Below are 26,142 nucleotides of genomic sequence, written 5' to 3'. Positions count from 1 at the left end.
TGTCCTCCACAGGTGGCCCTGTGGAGGACACAGTGTGCAGCTGAACTTGGTCTGTGGCAGGGTGCCTCCCAGGAGGCCCCAGGGCTGGCATACCAGTGGCCAGCTTCAGACACAGCCAGACCATCACCCAGCCACCTCTGAGGACGACCAACCAAAGAACAGACTAGGCAAGTACCACAGCCTTGCTAAAGCGAAACTTGCTCTGTAAGGTCAGCCACTGCACAACAGCTCTTCCATTGTAGTCATGGCTAGTTCTCACAACAAATCAGGCTAAGGGTCAATCCCTCCACTGATGTGCAAACAGTATCCAAGGCTCAACTATAACAGTATGGCACACACAATCCACACAAGGGACATCCTGGAGTACCCAGCTCAGGTGATCAGGAAGACTGTGCCACTGGATCCCACAGGACACCTACAAGGCCACTCTACTAAGAATAGGAGGCATAGCAGCCATACCTAATATACAGAAACAAACATAGGGAGGCAGCCAAAATACAGAGGCAGAGAAACATGTCCCAAATAAAAGAACAAAGTTCCAGAAAAAGAACTAAGTGAAATGGAGACAAGTAATTTGCCAGACAGAGAGTTCAAAACACTGGTTGTAAGGATACTCAATGATCTCAGGGAGAACTTCAACAAAGAGATAAAAAACATAAAAATGGAGATAGAAAACATAAAAAAATAACCAGTCAGAAATTAGGAATACAATAACAGAAATGAAGAATACATTAAAAGGAATCAACAGATCAGATAAAGCAAAGGATCGAATCAGCCATTTAGGAGATAAGGTAGTATATAACACCCAATCAGAACAGCAAAAAGAAAAAAAAAGAATCCAATAAAATGACTATAGTTTAAGGGGTCTCTGGGTTAACATCAAGCACACCAACACTTGCATCATAGGTTAACCAGAAAGAGGAGAAAGAGAGTAAGAAACTGAAAACACACTTAAAGAAATAATAATGAAAAACTTCCCCTAACCTGGTGAAGGAACTAGACATATAAGCACAGGAAGCACAGAAAATCCCAAACAAGATGAATCCAAAGAAGCCCACACCAAGATACACCACAATTAAAATGACAAAGGTTAAAGACCACAGTAGAATCTTAAAAGCAGCAAGAGAAAAGCACTTAGTTACCTACAAGGAAGCTCCCATAAGACTATCTGATAATTTTTCAATAGAAACTTTGCAGGCAAGAGAGGACCGGCATGAAATATTAAGTGATGAAAAGCAAGGACCAACAGCCAAGATTAATCTACCCAGCAAAGTTATCATTTAGATCAAAGGACAAGTAAGGAGCTTCCCAGACAAGAAAAAGCTAAAGGAGAAGGAGTTCATCACCACCAAACTAGTATTACCAAAAATGTTGAACACACTTATTTAAGAAAAAGAAGACAAATAGGTAAAAAAAAAAAAAAAAAAAAAGAATGAAATGACAAGAACTACATAACTATCAACAATTACTTCAATGTAAACGGATTAAATACTCCAATCAAAAGATAGGGTGGCAAAATGGATAAGAAAACAAGACTCTTATATATGCTATATGCTGCTTACAAGAGACTCACTTCAGATCAATCGAAAGACACACACAGATTGAAAGTAAAGGGATGCAAAGAGGTATTTCATGAAAATGGAAACAATTACAATAACAACAATCTGGGGTAGCAATACTTATACCAGACAAAATAGACTTTAAAACAAAGGCTGTTAACAAGTGACAAAGAAGAACCCAGTAATACTACTTCTGGGTATTTATAAACTCAAAATGCTACTTTGAAGGAATGTGTGCATCCAAATGTTCACTGCAGCATTGTTTACAATGGCCAAGATGTGGAGGCAGCCTGGGTGTCCACTGATGGATGAATAGATAAAGAGGAGGTGGTACATATATTCAATGGAATATTGCTCAGCCATGGATGGGAATGGGTTCTTGCCATCTGCGGTGGCATGGATGGACCTGGAGGGTATTGTGCTGAGTGGAGTATGTCAGACAGAGAAACACAGATGTAATGTGATTGAATTTATGTGTGAAATCTAAAGAACAAAATAAATAAACAAAACAGAAACAAACTCATAGATACAGAACATTTTGATGGTTCCCAGATGGAACGGAGGTTGGGCGTGTGGGTGAAAAAAAGTGAAGGGATTAAGAAGTAAAAATTGGTTGTTACACAGTAATCATGGAGATATAGGGTATAGCATAAGGAATATAGTCAATAATATTGTAATAACTATATACGGTGTCAGATAGGCAGTAGATTTATCCAGGTAATAGATGGGAGGGAGCTTGGGGGGGTAGAGTGAAAAAGGTGAAGGGGTTAAGAAGTACAAATACATAGTTACAAAATACTCATGAGAATGTAAAGTAAAGCATAGGGAATATAGTCAATGATACGATATTAGGTTGATGCAAAAGTAATTGCAGTTTAAAAGGTTAAAAATAATTGCAAAAACCGCAATTACTTTTGCACCACCCTAATAGTAACTGCATAATGCCAGACGGGTAGTAGACTAGATAGGGGAATCACTTCTTAAATTATATAAATGTCTAACCACTATGCTGTACACCTGAAATATAAAATAATATTGAATGTCAACTGTATTTGAGAATTTTAAAAGAGGAGGAAAGGTGAAGGGGAATCAGAATCAAATTTCTAGGTATAAAACAAGTAAGTCATGGGGACGTAATGTACAGCATAGGGAATATAATCAATAATATTGTGATAGTGTAGTATTGTGTTAGGTGATTGCTGGACTTATGGTGACCACTTCTTTATACAAATGTTGAATAACTATGGTGTTCATCTGAAACTAATGTAATGTATGTGAGCTATATTTTAATTAAAATCTTTAAAAATACATTCCCTTAAACCTTTAAAATGAGTGAATGGACAGAAACCACCAAAGGTAATGTGACTATGTGGTAAAGACTTCTGTGTGAGAGAAAGCAAGAGAGGCCAGGTTTCCAACAGAGCAAGGATTTTCTGAGCTGTCTATTTAGAAAAGGGACAGGTAAACATACAGGAGAGTTTGCCAAAACAGAGTGGAAGATGTAGAGGGCACATCAGAGGGAGGGGATTATTGGAGCACCGGAGTGCATCATGTACACATTTTCTGTCTATGAAGTTAAGCTCATACTTATCATTTTAAATAACTGCATGGAATTCAATTACAGATGTATGGTGAATTCTTTAATCCCCTATCATTGGATAAACAGTTCTCATGGAGAATAAAAACTCATGAAAGTACATAAAAATAACTACATAAAACTATCCATGTGCAATCTTTTTTACAAATTTACTAGATTATTTCCTGAGAATTGCTAAAGTGAAATTACTAGGTTAAAGTATATGCATTTATGCAAGGGTTTTGATATATATTTCTAAATTGATCCTAAAAATATAAACTCCCACTATCGGCGTCTGAAAATACCAAGTATTAAACACACTAATCAATTGGATTTATTAATTCTTTTTATTGTCTTTCATTATTTAAGTCCTATTATTTTTTCAATTTTAATAGTCACTTATTCCTGAAAAATTAATTCATCAATAAGATTCTCAAAATAATTAGCTGACATAGTTGCCCTATATCTTTATCTACTCTTCAGTTGTGATTTTTATCTAAATTTCATTAATATTGTACAGGTATGCCTTCTATTTTAATTGGTTTTGCCAGATAGTAATTTATCTGTTTTGTGTTTTTCCCCTAAAACTGTGCTTCAGTTTATTTATAGATTCTAGAGTTCTATTTTCTACTTCATTAATTTCCAGTTTTCTGTTTTACTCTTCTTGCTTTATTAAGCTTATTTGTGAATATAAAGATTTTTCACAGTCATTCTTTGTAAGTAGTATGTAATTGTAGTTTTGGTTTTCTCTGACAAGTTAATGAAACCAGCAAAATAATCATTTTTATTTTATTATTTTACTGCTAATTTCTAGTTTTACATAATTTCAATCAGATTTTCAATTTGGGGCTATTTTTAGGGTTTCCATGTGATTTAATATATAATCAATTTGCATAAATATCCCATAGGCATTACATAAACTCTATTTTGAGGGTAAACATTTATATATTTTTATTACATTTTAATTATATTATTTAATTCCTTTATTTCCACATTTTATTTCTGACCATTTAACAAAGGAAGAAAGAGACAAAGAGAGAGAAAGCAAATATAGTAAAAATTAACATTTAGGGAAACTGGGTGAAAGATTTCTGGTAATTCTTTGTGCTATACTTTCAACTTTTGGGTCCAGCTGAAATCAGGACAAAAATTGTTTTAGAAAGGATATATGATAAGCTAACTCATGAATCAGAAAATCACTGTATTGCACAAATGTATAAGCAAATACAACATTGAAGCAAGAAATCATTTCAGAACCATTCTGTCCCATTTCATAATAACTAAGCACTCAAAGAGATCTTTTCACCAGGAGGAAAAAAAAAAAGAGTCTATGATAATTTTAAGAAAAAACTGATTGGCATAAAATTGAAATTTGAGGGAATTATGGTTAAAGAAGTATCAGAATTTTCAGAAAAGACAACTGAAATTTTAGAAGAGAAATGAGTTTTATCTTAATGATGCAATAAGCCAAGGATCACTGAAAAATTCACTGGGAAAAGTGCTCCATCTCACCATTTGTTAGTATTCTGAGACTTCATGCACACTAGCTCATAACCAGACTATTTTGACACATATCATATTAATTTCAATGAAGTTCAAAAACCTATGTAAAAAAAGGTTGTCTATTATTCTTACAGGGTAATTTTCCAGGTAAATTCTTTTTTTCTTCAATCTTTAGTGAACCCATTTTACAAGAGTCTCAACTAGTCAAATCCACTAAGAAAAATTCTCAGACAGGAGAATGTTTCCTTAGGAATTTTTAAAATAGTTCATTTTATAATCTAATAATTGTACATAAATGTGTATGTTCCTTCTCCTAAGTGTTACACATCAAATTTGATACTTACATAGTGAGTTTTCAGAACGAACATTTTATTTATTACATTTTCCAAATAGTAGTAAGGGTATGACTTACGGCCCACTGATGCATGACTATCATTCAAGAACCAAGTAGGTAATTCATTGCATATTAACTGAATATAGCAAATGTGAATTTGAGGCCAAAAAAAAAAAAAAAAAAAGAATGCAAGTGTGTGAGAAACGTAACATACTTTAATTTTTATCTTATAAACCCCAATTCCACTGAGTATCATAAATGCTATGTCGGTAAACACAGTTACCTCTTCTTTCACTAGTGTGCTAGTAAGTTTTTGACAACTGTCTCCCCAGAAAAAGAAAAGAAAAAAAAAGCAAGACCTGATTTCTAGTGTTTACCAATTTCCATAGTGTAAATACAACCACCCTGTCTGTTTCAAGTTGCTCACTTGACATTCACTCAACAGGGAGTTGGGAACAGATGCTAATAGTCTAGTACAAAGCAGCTCCAGGACACACTACTGCTTCCTTTCTGTAAGTTGTGTCAAAGTATCTGTCACCAGAACTTGTGGGCAAGAATGCTACTACCCATGCCTGTACATACTGAGATAGATGTCATCTTGCTTGACTCTCTATTATTAATCCACAAAGGACCCTTCTCTCTTCACTTGTTCTCTAACAAGTGAAGAGTCTCCAAGTCTGTCCCTCAGCTAACAGTAGTCCCTTATGGGTATAATTTGTATTTACACCCATAACTCCTCGAATAAAGGAAACTCTTGGCACCTGTTACTGACGCATTCATCTAGACACACCTGGCAGCCATTTCTATTCTTTTGCCCCTGTGGCACATAGTGCTGCAAGGAAATCTGAGGATCAGCCCTGACCTCAGATTCCATGAGGGAAGTGAGGCACGAAGGCCCTTGCACCTCACACCCCTAATCTACCTGATGTTTCTGTCACCCCTTCATCAAAACAGGGTTCATTCAGCATAGATGCAAGAAGCGCAAGAAAGAAGGTTCTTCTTTCAGAAACACCCAAATAGCCATCAATGGTTTTCCTCCCATTTATTGTCTCACCAGACCAGGAATCTATACCCTTCATAGGAGTCATATAAATCATTTACAAATCATTCATTCTTCCACATTGTTTAACTATATCAGAGTCTGGGTTTTTAATACTCCCAAACACTAGCACAAATTATTTTTCTATCTTCTTAGCACTATTTTTCATAAGGAAAGATATGTTATTGAAAAAAATGGGATAAAGGACTAAAATGCAAAGAAATTTAAGGAAAATCTTCAGTTAATATAAAAATATTATCTTAACTATACATTTGTTCTGGAGCTTTACCTTTTTTTAACAAAAGCTTTACTCATATATGTATATGCTTCCCCCTGCTGATTCAATTTCTAAACTTTTATTATAAAAAATAATGTAAAAATTTACACAATTTAACTGTAAGAATATCCATCACAGTATTGATTATCAATGTAAAAACTACAATCACTATAATAAAAATTTAGAAAGATAAATCATGGTATATAACTGTTTAACAAAATATTATGCAACCATTAAATGAGGTTATAGAAGAATATATTATTACAAGAGATGTTCATAATTCATGGTCTAGTGGAAAATTTTAAACATAACATCATTCTGAAAAAAATAATTCTCATATATGTATGTTTTAATAATATTTGTATCCAAGAGACAGTACTGTCTGTCAGTGATTATTTTCTTCTTACTGGTTACCAGCTTTCTAATTTATTTTCTCAGCAGTAACATTTGTTAATTGGTAAAAGATCCTTTGTTACCAAATACCACTTGAATAACACAAGAAGATATATTCTGAAAATGATGTTGAATATGATATATTCTAAGAAAGATGTTGAATATATTTTTTGGTTGTAGGGAGGGATTATCTGATTTTTATTTCATTTTCATTTTATTCTATGGCCTTAAGATTAACATGCAGTTTCACACATATTTGTTAATCCTCAAAACTACCCCTGCATGATGTGGAGCAGGTATTTTTATCCTTATTTCACACATAAGAAAACTGGACCTATGTGATGTGTAATGATTTGCACTCTGTCACTCAGCAATGTAGGTTGTGAAGTGAGGTATGGTATGTGCCTACAAATTGAGCACTCTTTCTGATACATCGGGATGTTTGTTCACATGATATTTGAGAAGGAAGATAGAATGAGATATCTGATTCTCACTTACAGGTGCTAGAAAAATTGCACAAAGTCACTTTAATCAAAGAAATTACATCTATACCTTAAAACAGATGCCCATGACCAATAGTTTAATTTTTTATTTATAATACAAATATGTATATTAATATTTCTAAAAAATAAAGCAAAAAATTGAAAAAAAGAAGACTGTGTTCCAGACTTAGCCTAAGGCAGTCATGTGTATTCCCTTATTTAATTATCAAATTTCCCCTATCGAGAATGTACTCTCAAGTTAGTATCGAGTATATATTTTCATATGATAAAACTAAAGCTTAATAAATAATCCACCCCAGGTTGTGGAGGTAGCATACGGCTACCTGGTTCTATGGTGGGGCAGAAATGAAAGACAATTGCTATTCACCACTACTCATATGAGCAAATACCAGTGGTGTGACTCATCACAGCCACCTATAGAGTTCTACAAGTGAGGAAGATTGAATAGCTAAGCCAAACACTACACAGAGCATTCAAAGGAAATACAGTATCAGTAAAATTCCTCAATCACTTGAATTTCCCTAAACAGATATCCAACCTTAGATAAAACTTGCTGAGTATAATGCAATACTTTGGAACACATGATGACCTCCTTGTTCTATGTATGTTTTATAATAGTCTTCATGATCATCAAAACCATTCTATTTATGACTAACAGCACAGTAAGAAAAAAATAGAATAATTACATGGATAGACCACGTCAGCACATTGTTTTTGATTGAATTATATAGCAGTTTTATGTAAAGCTGCTTTCAGGCACCTAAATTACCTAATTGTGACAGTTGTGGGTGTTTTTTTCCCCTCTGCCTCACTGCACATTTTTCGGTGTCTACAAAACTGTTGTATTATACTATATTATTGCCCTAAAGATTACATTCTTTTATAAAATTGATATGCTTTACATGTATGGGTGTATGATAGTCCTGATTACTAACTGTTCTGAGGATATCTATAAATCAAATATAAAATAAGGGTTCTACGCCACAGTGTGTGTGTGTGTGTGTGTGTGTGTGTGTACATATATATACATTTGTATTTTAAAAGATCTATTCATACTACTCTGCCATAAGATGAAACAGTGCCATTTGCGACAACATGGATAGATCTTGAGATTATTATGCTAAGCGAAATAAAGTAGACAGAAAAAAGTTGAGAACCATATGATTTCACTCATATGTGGGATTTAAAACTGAAAAAAATCAAAGGAATAAGACAGAAAGAAATAAAAACTCATAGACACAGACAACCATTTAGTGATTACCAGAGGGTAAGGGGAAGGGGAGATGATACAAGAAGGTAAAGGGGGTCAAATATATGGTGATGGAAGGAGAACTGACTCTCGATGGTGAACACACAATGTTATATACAGACAATGTATTATAGAAATGTACACTTGAAATCTATGTAATTTTATTAACCACCATCGCCCAATACAATTAATTTTTTAAAAGATCTATTCATTTACTTCTAATTCATATGAAATATCACCTATATAAGAGTTAAGGAGACTTAGAGAAAGCCAAATAGCAAGATCTTAAAAAAAATTATAAAAATTCAATTGATATATCACCGATTTTATTTAATTTATTTAGTCATTCAGCAAAATTTATAGGATTCCCTATTTTAAGTCAGACATTGAGTACAACAGGACAGATAAATTCCTGCTTCCATGAGCCTTTTGCTCTAGTGACATTCTCATCAATATCATAACTGATATCCCCCACACTAGAAAAGAATTTCCCCATGTTAGAAATACATGAAAGCATTTTAAAGATGGTCTTCTGTGCTGCTGCTGTGACTAAATACTGCAGTTTGACAGAAAATCACCTCAAAGTTTAGTTTTGTGTCTTCTCTCATCCTCTAAGCAGAAGTCTGTTTACTAATACAGCTTTCAAAATGTGTCACACCTGCAGCTCTCACTTGAAAGGAAACAAGTGAAAGCCTGGAGACTTTGTTCCTGGAGAAATCCAGCAGAGAAAGCCTGATCAAATCAAGGACATGCCCATAGCAGAGGACAAGATCAAGCCACCAAGTCTAACTCACCTCACGCATTTTTGTGCCTCCAGACACTGCTGATCAGAGTCCTGCTTCCAGAAATATCTGTGCTTCTGGGAATACTACTACTAAATCATATTTTGCCATTTCCATTTTCTTCTCTTCTATCAGCTTGAGTATCTGTTCTAAAGCCACGGGACTGCATTTGTCAACAAGATAAGCAACACCATCATTCGGAGAGAGAATGTGATATTTCTTGAAAAAATAAAAGCTAAATTTAAGAAACCTATTGTCTTCCTTCCAAAAACAAAAAAAGAAAAACATTAAAAGTGCCTATGATCTCATCATTCACTATTGGATCGTATAGATGCATCACCATGATGGGAAGAAACAAATTTAAATTAGTCTTCTGCTGACCTTATAATAATTTACTTCAATACATTAGGATTTGTTTCTCTTCACATCCATGAACAAATCAGCATTCTCAAGTGTGCTTTGACATACTGAATTCTGTATTTTTCCAAACTTCTCAGACACGCAGGTTTTCTCCACTACCTAGCTACTAGCAGCAAAATGAGAGGTCTGCACATCAAGCAAAGCACAGGTCAAATAACTGATGAATCGTGAAAAGTTTGCTTCATTTATTTCAAAGGCTCATCTACATAAAACATACAGCTTTGTAGAAATACATACCACTTAGGAAACTTGTAATGAAAGGTTAAACCAGCAGTTTAGAATTGACAGTTGTCCACTAATGCACCACGCCTCTAAAACTAGTCTTTTAAATGAACATTTTCTTAAATATCACATAGAGGAAGAAAATAGCTCTTACAGTCATATTTTACTACCTGAACCAATGAGAAATAATACACACTATGAAAACATTTTCTGCTCCAACTCTCTACACCTTAGAGTATTGAAAGAAATATTTCCCTTTGCACAGATTTTAAAAACTGTTTAAAATCTTGGCTCCTGCTACATAAAGCCAGTCAGATCTGCCCAGAAATGGACTAAGTTGTGCTTTTATTTCTCCCCAGTGATGAACAATTTGTTGAGCCCTTTAAAATCATAGGCAACAGTTTGACCATTTTAAAATTAATTCATACACTTAAACCACTAATAGGAAAAATACAGGCTTTTCATTTATCATGTCTTTCCCTGAAAATTTCTAGTCTCTGCTTTCCCCCCTCCCCAATATCTTTTACTGTAGTAAGGTTATACTTTCCTTGAAAAAGCATTATTTGGGCACATTATTTGGCAAAGAGACATGGCTTAATTTCATTCTACTGCATCTCACATTTTCATATACTTCATTAGAGTTCTTACTAGCAGCTTGTATCTATCCCCAATAATGGAGAATACAGAATGCATGGAAATTGCAATCTGCATGTAAGTCCCAAACCTTCTTTTACCCAATACTTTCAATGTTGTTCTTATAATCTAACTTTTCACTGGAGAGTCTGATAATTAGCAAAACCGGCTAACTGAAGTTTCACATCTCACTTCTGCCAGAAAATTGACGAAGGTAAAGTAGTGGCCAGGGTGCAAGCCACAGTTTCGAGCTGGGAGTTTTCATCAAAGCGAACTAACTGAGGCACAGAACTCAGCAAGTAAGTCAACATGCCAGGAAATCGGACAGAAATGAGACAAAAAAATTATGTAGAGCAAGAGAAGGACAGGATGCTGCTCTATCCCTGGCCTGAAGCAGCCAGCAGGACATGTTGCTTTTCAGGTCTAGATAACCTACGATGTTAGTTAAGAGCTCCTGTCTCAGGTCCTAAGTACGGGAGATAAAGTATGTTTGTGGTTGGGGATCCGAGCAAGAAACAAACGGGGAGAGAGATGGGGAAAGCTCCCACAGAGTCACAAAAGCTGTAGTTCAAGATTAGCCCAGCAAGTGATACCTAAATTCTATATTAGGGGGAAAAGACCAAAACAAAAAAACAAAAACAAAAAAAAACAGGAGGGTTACACATAATAGATTTTTCTAAAACTGCCACTGAATTTTCACTGCCTTTTAAGCAGGGGCAAATCGAGGTCTGTTCTATCTGCCCTTCGATCTGGACTCTTGCTAATTTGAGACAAGATTTCTTTTAAGTCCCAAAAGAGCTGAAAGGGAAGGAAGTCAGAATGTTCTAGAACTGGACTCTTTGCACTCCGGACTCATCGCTGTCCAAGCCACAGGTGGAGCCTTATGTGGGGGACATTTCTAGGGCCTGAGTTCCAGGACTATGTCTTCTGTGGTCAATTCCAGATACAGTGCCAAGTCGGGAGTGATTATTATTGTAACCTATGTCCTAAAGGTACATAGGGTCCTTATGATTTTTAAAACAATGTTGTTATTTTTAAATCAATTATATAATCTAAATGAAAAATGTGTGTCGGGTAATAAGGGATGTGGGTAATAAAACCAGTAGGTCTGATAGGAAAATATGGCAAATGAACAATAAATTATTTTTAAGCTTCCTGACAGCCAAGGCAGAGGGAGAAATATAGTTAGAGGGAATTCCTTGGGGTGATTAGTTTATAACATGTTGATGTTTTTCTTTGATTAGGGCATAAATAGGGAAGCCAATAAGTAAAAAGATTGACTCAAATCTATGTTGGGTACACAAAAAGAAGTAAATAAACAGAATTAATTATGCATCTAAAAAGAGAAGAGGAAAATCTAGTAAGTAAACTGGGTGATGAGGCATATATTGGCAGCCTGCTCTTTAGTTGGATGCTAATTTTTAAGAATTCACAAGGGGACCTCAACCAGAGAAAAAGGATGACATGTCACACAGACTGCTTCAAGGTAAAGGGGGAGATAGTAGCCAAATAGAAATCTAAGGACAATCTGATAATCATGCAGTTTTAAAGGGGGCAGGGAGAAAGATAAAATCCTAGAAATTTAAAACAGAAGCAAATGCCATGAATCCAGTAGCATTTCAAGGATCACAGAAAGTAAATTCCATATCATGAGGCTTTTATTTATTTTGAGGCAGTTTAAAGATACTCACTTTGTGACAAATATTACCTTTGCTCTGAAGAGGCAAAAAATCAGCACACAAGCTGTGCTCGGAATATCAGAAGGCCTATGAGTGGTTCTGAATAAAGATATATTTGGATCTATTCATTAACTTTGAATTGTAATACTCAAATAGAGGATTTGGATGGCTTCCAACAGTTGCAATGAGAAACATCACAACCAAAATTCAGTATGTCTTACAGGAAGGAGTGCTTCTTCAGATACATTTTAAAATCAGCAGTTATTCACTATAACTAGTATTTCTGCATCAAGGAGAAATTTTTTTACTTCCTTTTTTAACAAAATTAACATTGCCCCAGAAATATTTACTAAATTCACTTATATGGTATATGCCCATTTAATTTAAATCTTAAGAGTAATGTTCCAAGTTAAAATACTAGTAAATATCTTCACTAAAGTCATCTGTTGAAAAATAAAAACATATATGAATTTAACAAAAAAGTAAACTCATACAGTTAACACTTCTCTTTCAATTTATGTTTAACAAAAAACAAAAAAAAGAAAAATGGGTAAATATATTTGTAAAAATTTCCATAGTAGTAGAAATACATAAAGGAGAGAAATAATCAAGTAAATATAATTTTAATATCGTATTTTAAAGTACATGTTATATAAAATTTTAACCATGAAAATTAAAAGTAAAGGGAAGTTTTCATTAAATATAAGTTTTACTTTAAATATGCATTATAACAAATGAGATATTTGGTTGCAAAAATTTATAAAAGCACATGTTTTCAAAGTTTTATAAAATGTTAATTTTCCTCCAATTTGAAATTCATAAATAATCTGCTCTTCACTATCTATACCTACTTTCTTGGTGATCTCATCCAGTCCCATGGCTTTAAATACCATTTATCTAAGCTGACATCTCCCAGTTGACATCTTCCAGTCTAGATTGCTCCCCTAAACTCCAGGTATGTATACCCAACTGCCATCTCTGCTCAAATATCTAATTGACCTTCCCACGCAACCACGCCTGAAACTGAACTTCTGATTGTCACTCCAAACTTGTTCCCCATCAGTTTTCCATACCACTGTCCATGGTGAGGCCATTCTTTCAGTTGCTCAAGCCAAAACCTTTGAGTTGCCATTGACTCTCCTGTCTCTCACAACCCATATTCAATCTATCAACACATTTCCAATTCTACCTTCAAATCACGTATAGATTCCCATCACTTCTCACGCCATTATTATCACCAGAATCCAAACCACCATTATTTCTAAACTCTTATTTCCTAGTTGCCTCCTATAATCCCCTCTTAACATGACGACCAGCAAAATCCTTATAAAACATCAGTCAGATTATGTCAGTCCTCTGCTCAAAGTCTTCCAGTGGCTTCTCACCTCCTTCTGTGTGAAAAACCAGTCTTTAGAGAGATTTACGTGGCCCATTACCTCTCAGCCCCTATCTCTTACTGCTCTCGCCCTCACTGCTCCACTCCAGTCCCACTGGCCTCTTCAATGTTCCTCAAACTCAACAGGGCATTTATTATCTAATTTTGCTCCCCCTTCCAGTATCTGAGCATATTTTCACCTCAAGGCCTTTGCACGTGTTCCCTCAGCCTAGAAAACACCAACTACAGACAGACATTCACAGGACGCACTCCCTTGTCTTCTTCAGGCCTCTTTACTCAACGTCACATACTCAATGAGGGCTTCCCCATCCAACCTTTCTAAAATTGATTTCCCCAACACTATTCTTTTTCCCTGTTGCTGCTGTTGTTTGTTTGTTTTTCTCTATATCACTTAATAAAAAAATATATTGCATGCAGACATTTTGTTTGTTGACTCTCCCTCTTGCTATTACATAAATTCCATGAACTCAGAAGGATTTTATCTGTTTGATTCTCTAATTCCTCCCCAGTGCTTAGAATATTCCCTAGCACATAATAACTAATTTTGGGGTAAATGAGTTGTTTCATCAACTCGGTATAGTCAAGGCTGTGGAAGCAGCACCACATAGAGGGACTTAACATGAGATTTGGATCCAGAGGACATGATTTTAAATCTCTACCTCTTAAACTTCACTATGGCCTTGAACAAATTATCTACATTCTCTGAGCCTCGATTTTCTAACCTGTAAAATGGAAATAATAAAAATATTTCCCAGTCAGGTACTATAAGAATTAAATTGAGACAATATATGTCATCAACAATTTGATCAAATGAGATAGATAGCAGTGCTTAGTTTGGTTGGGAACGGTGTTTAAAGAAAAATTAACTTGCATTTATTTACAGCAGTCATGTGCTGTTCTGTCAGCGCAGACTTCACTCTTCCGTATTTTTCTCTATGTTCCTGCCTTCCCACTTCACATATTTGTTACCTGCCTAATCCATAAAGGCATTATATATATATATATATATATATATATATATATATATATATATATATATATAATATTTCTCAGGGACCACATATAATATTTCTCAGGAACTAATATATATATTAGTTCCTATAGTAAATACGGACGTAGAAGTTTTTGAAAACCAATGTTTTGCAAAGAATCAATTTGTTTTCATACACAGAGAGAGCCCTGCAGCATTCCTCAGAACTTAATAAGTTCTGGGAAAAAGAAGAAAAAAGACAAGACTGATGAAGAGGGCAGTTACTACACTAGAATCTAGCTATAGACCAAGGGAAGCTAAGAATAACAAGAAATAATCGGTTGTAGCAGAATGACGGCTGCAAGCTGTGGACAGAACCATGTAAGTCAGCCCCCAAACCTGTCATTGAAAAGCATCAGTGGTCACAAAGAAAATGAAGAAAACACAAACAATAAAAAATAACGATAGGCAGGGGCAAAATAAAAACCTCCTAATGCTGAACAACCAATATAGTGAAGTTAGGGGCTGAAATAATTTGAAGGTTTTCCTTTTGTGGATTTAGAATGAGTTTAAAAGAGGGAAACTCACTGTCTTTTATCCCCAGAATATACATAGGCATAAAATATCTGGCTTTATTTTCTTGACAGGTTTTATTGGTATGTTCAACCAAGTGAAAAGCTCCAGCCATTGGGGAATGCTGCTGTGAATATTTTCTCTTTGCAGGTTTTGTTTTTGTAGCTAGTGGGAGTTTGTTGTTGTTGTTGTTTTGTTTGTTTGTTTTCCCCCCATCTAGTATCCTAAGATTCATTTTAGTCTCTGGCAATCATTGTCTTCATTTTTCACAAAAGGACAACGAAATTAGTGTACTTTTATAGTTTAAAAATATCATTATATTGCTGATCTTTTTACCTATGAAACTTCAAACAGAACAAATCTCAAAACTAACAGCGTCCAGTTTTCACTTTCAACAGAGCATAAAGGTCAGTGTTACAAACTGAAAACAATGTCTTTAGCAGAGAGGCAAATGGAAATGTTCATACATGTGGCACTGCCATCAAATGACAGGGTTGGCTTTAAAGAAAACAGGTTGTTACATCACATTAAGTCAGCCACACTGACTAACTCTCCAGCTGATACCCACACACAAGAAAGAAGCTCAGAGGCATCAAAAAACAGCTGCTTTAATCCAAAGTCAGACAAGCCACTAACGAGAGACTCTGGACAATGTGTGTTAAGCCATATTTAGGCCAGGAGCAAAAACCTTATCTTAAAAGCCATCTTGCTTTGATCCTGTCTTGCTTTATCTCTTAGGGGCCTGTGATCAGAGTTTCTGGGGGTCCTGGGCCGAATGGCGACCTGGGGCCAGTGTGTGGAGCTGGAGGGGCTTAGTCATGCCTGGAAACCCTTTGTCAATGAAACCCCCCTGAAGCATTGAAAGGGGAACAGAACAGCCTCCTTTACCCCTCCTACAAAACTCCATACCCCTCTCTGCTTGAGGAGGTTACAGTCTTTTCCCTACACTCTAGCCTGATCTCCCGCAGCTCAAACATGCCAAAGAAATTCTAACAGACCAATTTTGGTCTACCGCAACTCATTCCTCCAGCTGTGCCTAACAATATAACTGTCTATGCTCAAGGTTTAAACAGAGGAGAGAAACAAAGAAAAAAAAAAAATTGTTTTTCCTTAAAGAACAAAAGGAAAACAGAGCAGAAAATTTTCAATTTGAGAAGTCAATACATTGTCATATGCTAATATAAATCTTTGTAATAAAATACTAACTAGTTTCCATACAGCTAGAACTTCACAAAACGTATCTCACAACAATACTACAGCATATAGTATATTTTTCAGATAAATTGTGGCTCAGAATAGTTATGTAACGTGTCACACAGCTAGCAAAGTGGCAGAGCCAGGATTTAAATCCAAGACCATCTAATGTCATGTCCAGTCCCACGGTTCACCCTCTCAGCCTAGAATTCCCCTCCTCACAACCCACCAATATTTTGTTAGTAAAGGTTTAGGTCTCATCCATATCTGTGAATCTGAGACCCAAGTATAGTATCCTCTTCTGTAGAACCAGGTCAGAAAAATGCTTAAAACTTACCATGAGATAATTGGTTAACCACAGCCCCAAATGCCCTACTAGCTTCCATTTTTATTAGGAAGCTAAACGATATCCTCAGAAAGTACTGACCAACGGCAAAGCAATGCAACTCTCCACTAGAAAATACTAAAAGTTACACAAGGACAAGTTTTCCAGTAGAAATAAAATGTAACATTTGAAGACAGACCATATGAGCAAAGTAAACAATATTTTTGGTTCCTAGAAAGTATTCATGTAGTGCTTCTGTGATTGGGTATATTGTAAAACTGTTGTAAAATAGAGGGGTAATATGAATAGCTTGAGTTATGTGAAATAAAAACTTTGCTTTATCCAATTTGGAAGTTGCTTTTAGATCCAAATTCCGTTCCCTCACGTGATGGAAAATAGGATGGGGGATGCTGCAGTTACACTAATCTTTATGACAGTATGTGTAGATATGGTATGTAAATAATCCTTTTCATTAGGAGGATATTATCTATATATGGCTGAGATTAATTTAAAACTTGTGGACAGAAAAAGGGGTTCCCTGGAAAGTAACTTCCCTCCGTATCCTGATCATAAATTCCTAACTGGGCAGGTCATGGTAGGTAGTCAGTCCCCAGGCAAATTACTTTTTTTTTTTAATCTTTATTTATTTATTTATTTATTTATTTATTTATTTATTTATTTATTTTATTAGTTTCAGGTGCACAAGACAAAGCAAAACTTAGACGTTTATCATTTATATCCCTCACACTGTGTGAACCCCCCTCCCCCCATCCACTATCCCTCTGTACGTTCCCCAAATTAATTTTCAAACCCCCATGACCATCTTGTGGTTACCGACTATTTTTCAAAACAGTGAAAGGTTTATCTTTGCCTTAAGCAAGCCCTGTCCATTGTTTCTGTGCATCTATGTAAACACACCTTTGAAATGCCCTCTTTCAGACCCCTCAAGAGAGTAGTAATCTTAATTATCCTGTCACCCTATCCCATCTTCATGTAATCTTCCTTATCTTCCCTCCTAAATCTCAACTGCATGAGAAGAAATTGCAAACTTATTCTCTCAGGCATTTTATATCAGTCTATTGAGATCGCTGTTGACATCTTGCTTCCAGATGTATCCTCTTTTGGAATCACATTTTTATAAAAATTCTCTATAGATTTGGATATTCTTACATCTACAAACAAGAAAAAATATCTCAAATCTCTAAAAAAAAAAAAAAAAAAGTGCAACCTTCCTTTTTCTCTGAGGAGAATGTAAAGGACAGAATGAACAAAGAAAAATTCAAAAACATATTTATATCACGTTGTTTAGAACACACACACACACACACACATATATATATATATATATATATATTTTTTTTTATTTATTTTTTTTTTTTTTGGCCTGGTCTGGTTACAGCATCATATTGTCTCTTTCAATTATACATGAACAACTTACATTTGAACATAAAATCTCACTATCAAGTTACTCTAAAGAAACTAGCTTTTTTTCTGTCTTTTTCCTTGCAAGTTTTTGCATCTCTTTCATGACCTGTCTCTCCATTAAAATCAAGGAAGTGAAAACAGGAAAATGGACACTGTTCTCCTTTTTAATTTCTGTTCTCTTTCTCTATTTCGGGCTTTCAAAATCAGTTCTAAAACTATTTGTGACACAGACCTGCATTGTCACTATTGTATAAATCAGATACTATCATTTGTGTGTGTGTGTGTGTGTGTTCCAATAAAACTTTATTTATAAAAATGGGCAGTGGGCCAGATTTAGCCCAATGAGCCATAGTTTACCCTTATCTATACTACTATTATTTAAAAAAAAAAAAAATTAAGAAACAATGGATAAAGATCCAAGTAACACCTTAGCCTACAGACACTGAGAGACTCATCAGGAATCAGCTCACTCATATACGATCACCTTTCTCCCAAAAGAGGCCAAGATTCATCATCATCGGTCAAGAATAAGAGCCAGCTCTCCCCGATTCCCTCAGCTCTCGTGAAAAGCATCAAGAAAAGCCCAAATACTAACTTTCACTACCTTTCACTAACCTCTAACACAGCCTCACAGCCACTAACTTCCTTGAATCTACCAGGGCCAGTTTCATTATGCCATGTATCCCTGTTGACATTAGTCAGCAAAAGAACACTCCTACTCTCAGGTCACTTCTCCTTTCCCATGTTTTAATCCCCATAGGGCTCTGACACAATTCCTCTTCCTACCTTCTCCCTCCTAATTGCTCCCCCCGCCCACACACACACACCTCTATACTCAACATCTTCGCTTAACATTCATTCACTTTCTGCCAACATCCTCTCTTTCTCCTCCCTCCTAAGCTTAAATTTTATAGCAGATCTATAACCACTCCTCACACCGTTCCAACTTCCTTGAATTTCTGTTGATTCACTGTACTCACTTGCAACACTACTACTGAGGTTAAAAGCAACATTCCATTTTCTATACTGGACAGCAGCTAGAGAAAACCGTCACTGTTTTGATGTTTCAGCTGTCATCTCACTTTAAAATGGTGACTATTCCCCTCAAGTGGGCCTTTAATATATTCTGGAAAAGTGAATAGCCGGCTTGAGGTTGCTCTCCTTAGAAAGGCCTCCTTGCAAAGTTGGCCCTTGGCTGGCATCTGGGAACCTGGAATTTCAGGAGGGTTCCAACCATTCCCTGATAAGAATGGCTTAACTGTGCCTAAAGTGTTTGTGCAAACAACATGGTTTATTCTGAACACCTGTTTTCCTTCTGGAAGTCTGAGATTGTAATATGTTCTAGGCAGAGGATGCCTACATGACCAGACCCCAATAAAATATTGGCCAGTGGGTCTCTAATGAGCCTCCTTGGTAGACAGCATTTCACATGTGTTGTCACAACTGGTTGCTGAAAAAACTGAGGATGTCCTATGTGACTCCATGGGGAAAGTACTCTTGGAAGTTTGTACCTGGTTTTCTAAGGACTTTGCCTCATGTGCCTTTTCCCTTTGCTGATTTTGTTTTGTGTTCTTTTGTTGTAATAAATCATAGCAGTGAGTATAACTTTATGCTGAGTCCTGTCAGTCTTCCTAGCAAATCATGGAACCTAAGGGTTTTGCAGACCCCAAAACACCTTGCTATTATGCTATATTTCCCTATTCACTCTCTTAGATGATCATTGTACCCCCTCTACTATCTTCTCAAGTATTCAACACCTCCTACCCTGCTCTCAGTGTAAGCTTATGACCCTGCTTCCTAATTCTTTGAGAAATTCGGCAATTGATCAACAAAGAACAGCAATAGAACTCCACTGTCACATCTACCTACATACCAGCATCTGCATCTCCATACTCTGGCCTTCCTTCCTCCTTCACTTTTTCCTTCCTTCCTGTTAATAGATGTGCACTCTGTTCACGTATAAAACCAATCCCTTGACTTCTCAAGGACCTTCTTGCCTACTTAACAACACTGATTGAATTATTGTCCCTCTATTCCCCGCATTAATTTTTCCTTCTCTATTAAATCTTTCCCATCAACATACAAATATACTATAATTTCTTTAATTTATTCTCTTGGCACCATTTCCTCGACTAGCTTCCTATCTATGTTTTTGCTCCCCTTTGCAGTAAAAGATCTTAAAAGAACTGCCTGTACTTATTGTTTTCAAATTTTTCTTCTCCCTGCTTTCTGGATTTAAACTCCACCACCAAAGAGAAACTGCTCTTAACAAAGTTATCAATTATCTCCTCATTGGTAAATCCAGTGATCAATTCTTAGTCCACATCTTATCTGACCTTTCAATATTTGAAACCATCAATCACTTCTACCTCCCAGATATACTTTTTTCACTTAATTTTTAGAATAAAATATTCTTAGTTTTTCTCCTACTCTAACAATTGCCTCTTTTCAGTATCCTTAGCTGATTTCTTCTATTTATCTAGAATCTTTAATGTTGGAATACCTCAGGGCTCCATCTTTGGTTCTTTTATCCAATTACATTTTTCCTTCACTTTCTCTTCCATTTTTTGTGCAAATAAATGAGTCCCCAACTTTTATATAGCTAATGCTGGCCTTTCTTCTGAAATCCTAATTCATATTTCCAACTTCTTGCTTAACATCTGTACTCAGATGACTCTATATCTCAAGCTTAACGTAGCCCAAACTGGACTCCTATTCTTTCTCCTGCTCTAGCCACAGTCTTTCCCATCTCAACTGATGTCAACTCTTTCCTTCCAGTTGTGCAAAACCTTAAAGTCAGCTTTAACCTCTCTCTTTTTGCTTTCCAAACAATCAAAAAATCTTATTACTGGCTTTATCTTTGAAATATATATAGAATCTGATCAATTTTCACCACCTTTTCTCTATCTCCCAGGCCCACGCTACCATCATCTTATCCGTAGATTTATAACTTCTAAAAATGTTTACTACTTCCATGTTTTCCCTGCTCTTGTCAACAGTCCAGCAAGAGGAATCTTTATAAACTGAAGTCAGATAGGTCAAGCCCTGTTGTAGTTTCCCAATTCCCTCAGGTTAGAAGCCAAAATTCTGTGACCTAATTTCTCATTCTCTCTTAGAATTATCCCACTTAGAAATCCCAGTGGATTAGTGAGGGGATCCTTTTATATATAGGGCCTTTTTCCACTTATTACTTTCGTAAGTTTTCCTTTGTTGCAAGGAGATGCATCTCTGCCTTTCTTATTAAGGCAGTTTTGTTTTTAATCTCCTGCTCAAACAACCTTACAGTATAAGTTGCATTTACTAGACTCAGGAAGACTTTTCAGATAATTAGTAGCTAGAAAGGAATTGTTGCAGTGAATATTATCAGAGCATAAAAAAGAAAACTATCAAGGAGTATTAGTGGATGGGAAATAGATTTATATTTTTATAGTAATATATTTTCTTGTAGTAAAATTCCAAAAGAGAATTATTACAATGTGGCTCAAGGAGAGTTATTAAGAAAGAAAAATAAAGATTTGAATGCTATGAATGGAAAGAAAGTAAGAGTTTATATATTCAAAGTCTCTAAATTTTAACAGATTTGCTTTTGTGGGGAAAACATTGGGAAGAAAGGAAAAAAAGGAGGGAGGGAGAGAGGGGAAATAGAAAGAAACTTTACTCAGATGTCATGGTAAAAAGGGAAATGTTACCAGTTTAGGGCACATTATTTCAGAGTTTAAGTTTTGTTTTATTTTTTCCAATACCTTACCTTAGACCATACACAAAAAATAACTCAAATGAATCAAAGACCTGTACATAAGAGCTAAAAGTATAACACTCTTAGAAGAAAACATGAGGGGAAGCTTCAGGACATTAGATTTGGCATTGATTTCTTCTTGGATATGACAACAACAACAAAGAGAAACTGAACTTCATTAAAATTTAAATATTTTGTGCAAAGGACACAAAGTATAAAGGCAACCCACAAAATGGGAGAAAATATTTGCAAATCATACATCTGATAAGGGATTAATATCCAGAATACATAAAGAACACCCAACAACCCAACAACAACAAAATTCAATTTAAAAAATGGACAAAGGGCTTGAATAGACATTTCTCAAAAGAGGATATACAAATAACTTGTAAGGACATGAAAAGATGTTCAACATCACTAATCTCTAGGGAAATGCAAATCAAAATCTCAATGAGAACAACTTTATTATTGGCTAGTATAAAAAGAAAAAAAGAAGAGAAAATTAAGTGTTGGGTAAGGGTATGGAAAAACTGGAACAATTGTCTTTGTGCACTGCTGATAGGATGTAAAATGGTACAGCCATGGTGAAAAACAGTATGGGAGTTCCTCAAAATAATTAAGCATAGAATTATCATAGGATATAGCAATTCCACTTCTGGGAATATACCCAAAATAACTGAAAGCATAGTCTCAAAAAGATATTGGTACACCATGTTCAACAACAGCATTATTCACAATAGGCAAACAAAAAAAGGTAGAAGTAACCCAAGTGTGCATTTGTGGATAAACAAAATGTGATGCATATATACAATCCTTAAGAAGGAAGAAAATTGTGATACCTGCCACCATGGGTAAACCTTGAAGATATTACGCTAAATTAAATAAACCAGTCACTAAAGGACAAATGTATGATTTCCTCTTATATGTGGTACCTAGAGTAGTCAAATTAGTAGAGACAGAAAGTGGAATGATAGTTGCCAGGAGCTGAGGGTAGTGGAGAATAAGGAGTTACTGTTCAGTGGGTATAGAGTTCCAGTGTAGGAAGATGAAAAAGTTCTGGAGATGGATAGTGTTGATGGCTGCACAACATTGTGAATGCAACTAATACCACTGTTTTGTTTTGTTAGACTCTGTATTTGTCTATCAGGTATCCATTTACTACAAGGCCAGTTATATTCAGTATGTTTTCTTATTTTCTGTATCAAATGCTCTGGCGTTGGGGGCCTCTCTAACTGGGGAAAGCCAGCCCTTCCCAGGGCTAGTCATTTCTTAGAGATAAAGGGCGCAGCTGGGAGCATCTCTTCTAGATGTAAACTAACCAATCCAGCGTCAGCCCTCTTCTGTCTGGCCCAGACACCTCAGAAGTCAATATTCCTCTGCCTCATTCCAGGGTCAGGAACCAGATAACCAGAGACAGTCCCTATAGCCCAAAACCTTTCAAAGTTATTCCAACTAACCAGTCCTAAACTGTTTATCCTGTTCTATGTTAAAGGAAAAAGTATTCAATGACACTTGTTAAAGAGCCATAAGGCAGACTTTAGTCAAGACCATGGCAATAGATGCAGGGTGCACTGCAATAGAATTTTACAGTGGGGGAGAGATATTGGGCTAAACTCTCAATCCAGTATGGGCAAATGGAAATTTATAGCCAAGGAGCAAGGTGGGGTGGGGGGGTGGGGGGGCGGTCAGTGAATTGAAAATTACTAAGAGGAAACCTCCACGGTCAGGAGGGTTTTGGCTAACCCACCTAACAAGATTCTTGCTGAAGACAGGCCAGGGTGGTCAGACATCACTTGGGGGGTAGTGGAGAATGAAGAACACAAATCCTTGCTAACTTGACTTAGTAAGATTCTTACTGAACCTGGATTTTGTAAGAAAGTGCACAGAGGATCCTAGGAGAAGGTACTGGAGTCTGACTAAAGTTTGGTCAAGCAAAGACTCTGTGTCACCTGCCTTTCCTTTCCTGCAGAAAGCCCGGTAAAAGCCACGCCCTAAGCTCTCTCCTCACTCCTGCCTTGCGCCTCCTGACCACACTGGGACTGTTTCCTGTGACCCTGCAGGGCACATAGTGACCCCTTCTCTGCAACCTGTGAGGATAAAAAACTTCTCCCTTCCAAGCCTTGTTCTCGTCTCCTCCTGTGGCCACATCAAATTGATCACACCATATCCAACGTACACATTCGTAGAACCACCACTGAACTGTATAATTTAAAAATGATTAAAATGGTAACATTTTTATGTTTATTTTACTACCACAAAAATTTTTTAAAGCTCAATAATAACCAACTGTCTTTTAAATAGGTGAAATAATTTGTTAAAGTAGTTTTTAAACTATTAAATTTTGAATGTTAATGAACAGAGTTTATGCGAGTTCCAATTGACAGTAGCAACATACCAAGTCGATTTATCTTAATTATACACTTTCAGGGTACATAATTTTAAATTAAGTGGCAATTATATGCTTAAAATGTTTTGTTTAAGTTATTGTATATTTCTATGTAAGACTTGTGAGGTACCAAAAGCATATATTACTCTTATATCATGTAAAAGACATGGGATTTAATGAAGTTTGTTCCAATTTAGAATTTTACATAATTTATGTCCTCTAAAACCACATCTTTCAATTCTCAGCTAATTGTTTTTTTCACATGAAGCAAATGGTTGTCCAGATGTTTCAGCTTCTACGCTTCTCCAGTAAAACCCACAGATACATTCTGTTTTCCACGAAAAGGTTTAAAATACCTGTCTATACTATAGCAAGGTAGAGACTTGCATGAGTACTCACACTAATTTCAGTGGAAAATTCCATTGGTAAAACTTCTAGTAGCAAATATTAAGCAAAAAAAAAAAAAAAAAAAAACAAAACAAAAAAAAAACAGTAGAACCCAATAATTGTCTCTCCTTTTTACAATTAAAAGCCGATTAAAAAATGGCTGGAGACTTATAAAAGAAATACTGGTTTGTTTGTTTTTAAACAGTCTATTGTTTACAAAAAATATACAAACCACACATACACAACTAAAAGTGTTGTATTTCATATCTTAAGTGAAACTTGATGTTTTTAAATGGTGAATATAAACATTTTCCATATTCTAATTATTTATGAGTGTCAACTATCAGTAAACTCCTTTCATGAACTCTTTTTATAAGTATCTATGCAGTTTCTTTGCAAGCATTTAGCGACAAATGAGAAAGGTGAAATTTCCATAACTTGCCTCAACTCTAAAAGCTTAAAAATCCAACTACGATATTAGTCCAACTTCCCTGAGGATGTGCATAAAGGATAGGCTTGGTGTTCAAGTACCTTTCTTTACAGGTCCATCAGTCCCAACATGCTGATTCCTGGGAATCTCTTTTGAGTCACAATATGCATACCAAAGGCTCTGAAAAATTATCTTAGCTCCCTATCACTTTGAGAAAAACTTAATTTGCCTCAAGATCCTCCTCAGAAACCCATGGCATGCCCTTCACTGGCTTGGTGGTGTCACTGGCTCAGTGTTTGAAGATCCTGGGTCCAGAAGTGCGGGACCCAGGTGTGTAGCGTGGCTGGAGCCTGAAGCATCACAGCTTCCAGCTCCCTTTTAAACATGGGTGGGAGACTGGAGTGTGGCCAGCTGTGCTTTCTGTAGAAAGCAATGGCCCAGAGTGCATCATCCCCCTCTGGTGCTCAGGTCTGAAGGGCAGGAGCTTGATGGTCAGGGCTTCACTGCAACTTATATCTGAGTCCTCAACCAGTCCCTTCAGGGGTTCCTGATTCTGACTTATTTCACAAACTCCTACCCAACCAGTGCTTACCTGTAAGGTTCACATTTTCTGTAACTAAAATGAAGTGTAAGAAACTAAAATCAGAGCTTTCTTTCATTGATCTATGGACTGTCGATATAATCGAAGCATCATACCTCAAAGATATCAATTATTGTATTATTTTTTCTATTATTTTTATTAGAGAACTTCAAAAGGCAAATAAACTGCCTTGTTTGTGTGAGCTAATGGTGTTTAATAAAAAGAAGAAGAAAAAAAAACACCTGGTGTTCACAATCATTTGGCAAAGGAAATCTGAGCTTTCTCTTATAAATTCTACCTTCAGAACTATTTGAATCCATCTTTATTTCAAACTACTTCCCTAGTCTAGGGGGATATCTGACCTTTATTACCTTCCAGAATGAAAAGCACAATGCTATTAATGCACAGGCAAGCAATTGTCAGACACTTGACAATATGGAAAAGAAACAAACAGGGGGAGTGTGTGAAGGCAGGGATGCATCCAAGTTTAAGTGCTAAAAATAAACCAGTGACAACAAATGAGTAATTGCACCACATTTCCTTATACTCAATGGCACTTGATACATGGGAA

The sequence above is a fragment of the Rhinolophus sinicus genome, chromosome 3, assembly GCF_057876585.1.
Source record: "Rhinolophus sinicus isolate RSI-liver-muscle chromosome 3, RSI-T2T, whole genome shotgun sequence".
Taxonomy (NCBI): Eukaryota; Metazoa; Chordata; class Mammalia; order Chiroptera; family Rhinolophidae; genus Rhinolophus; species Rhinolophus sinicus.
Note: the sequence above shows the minus strand (reverse complement) of the source record.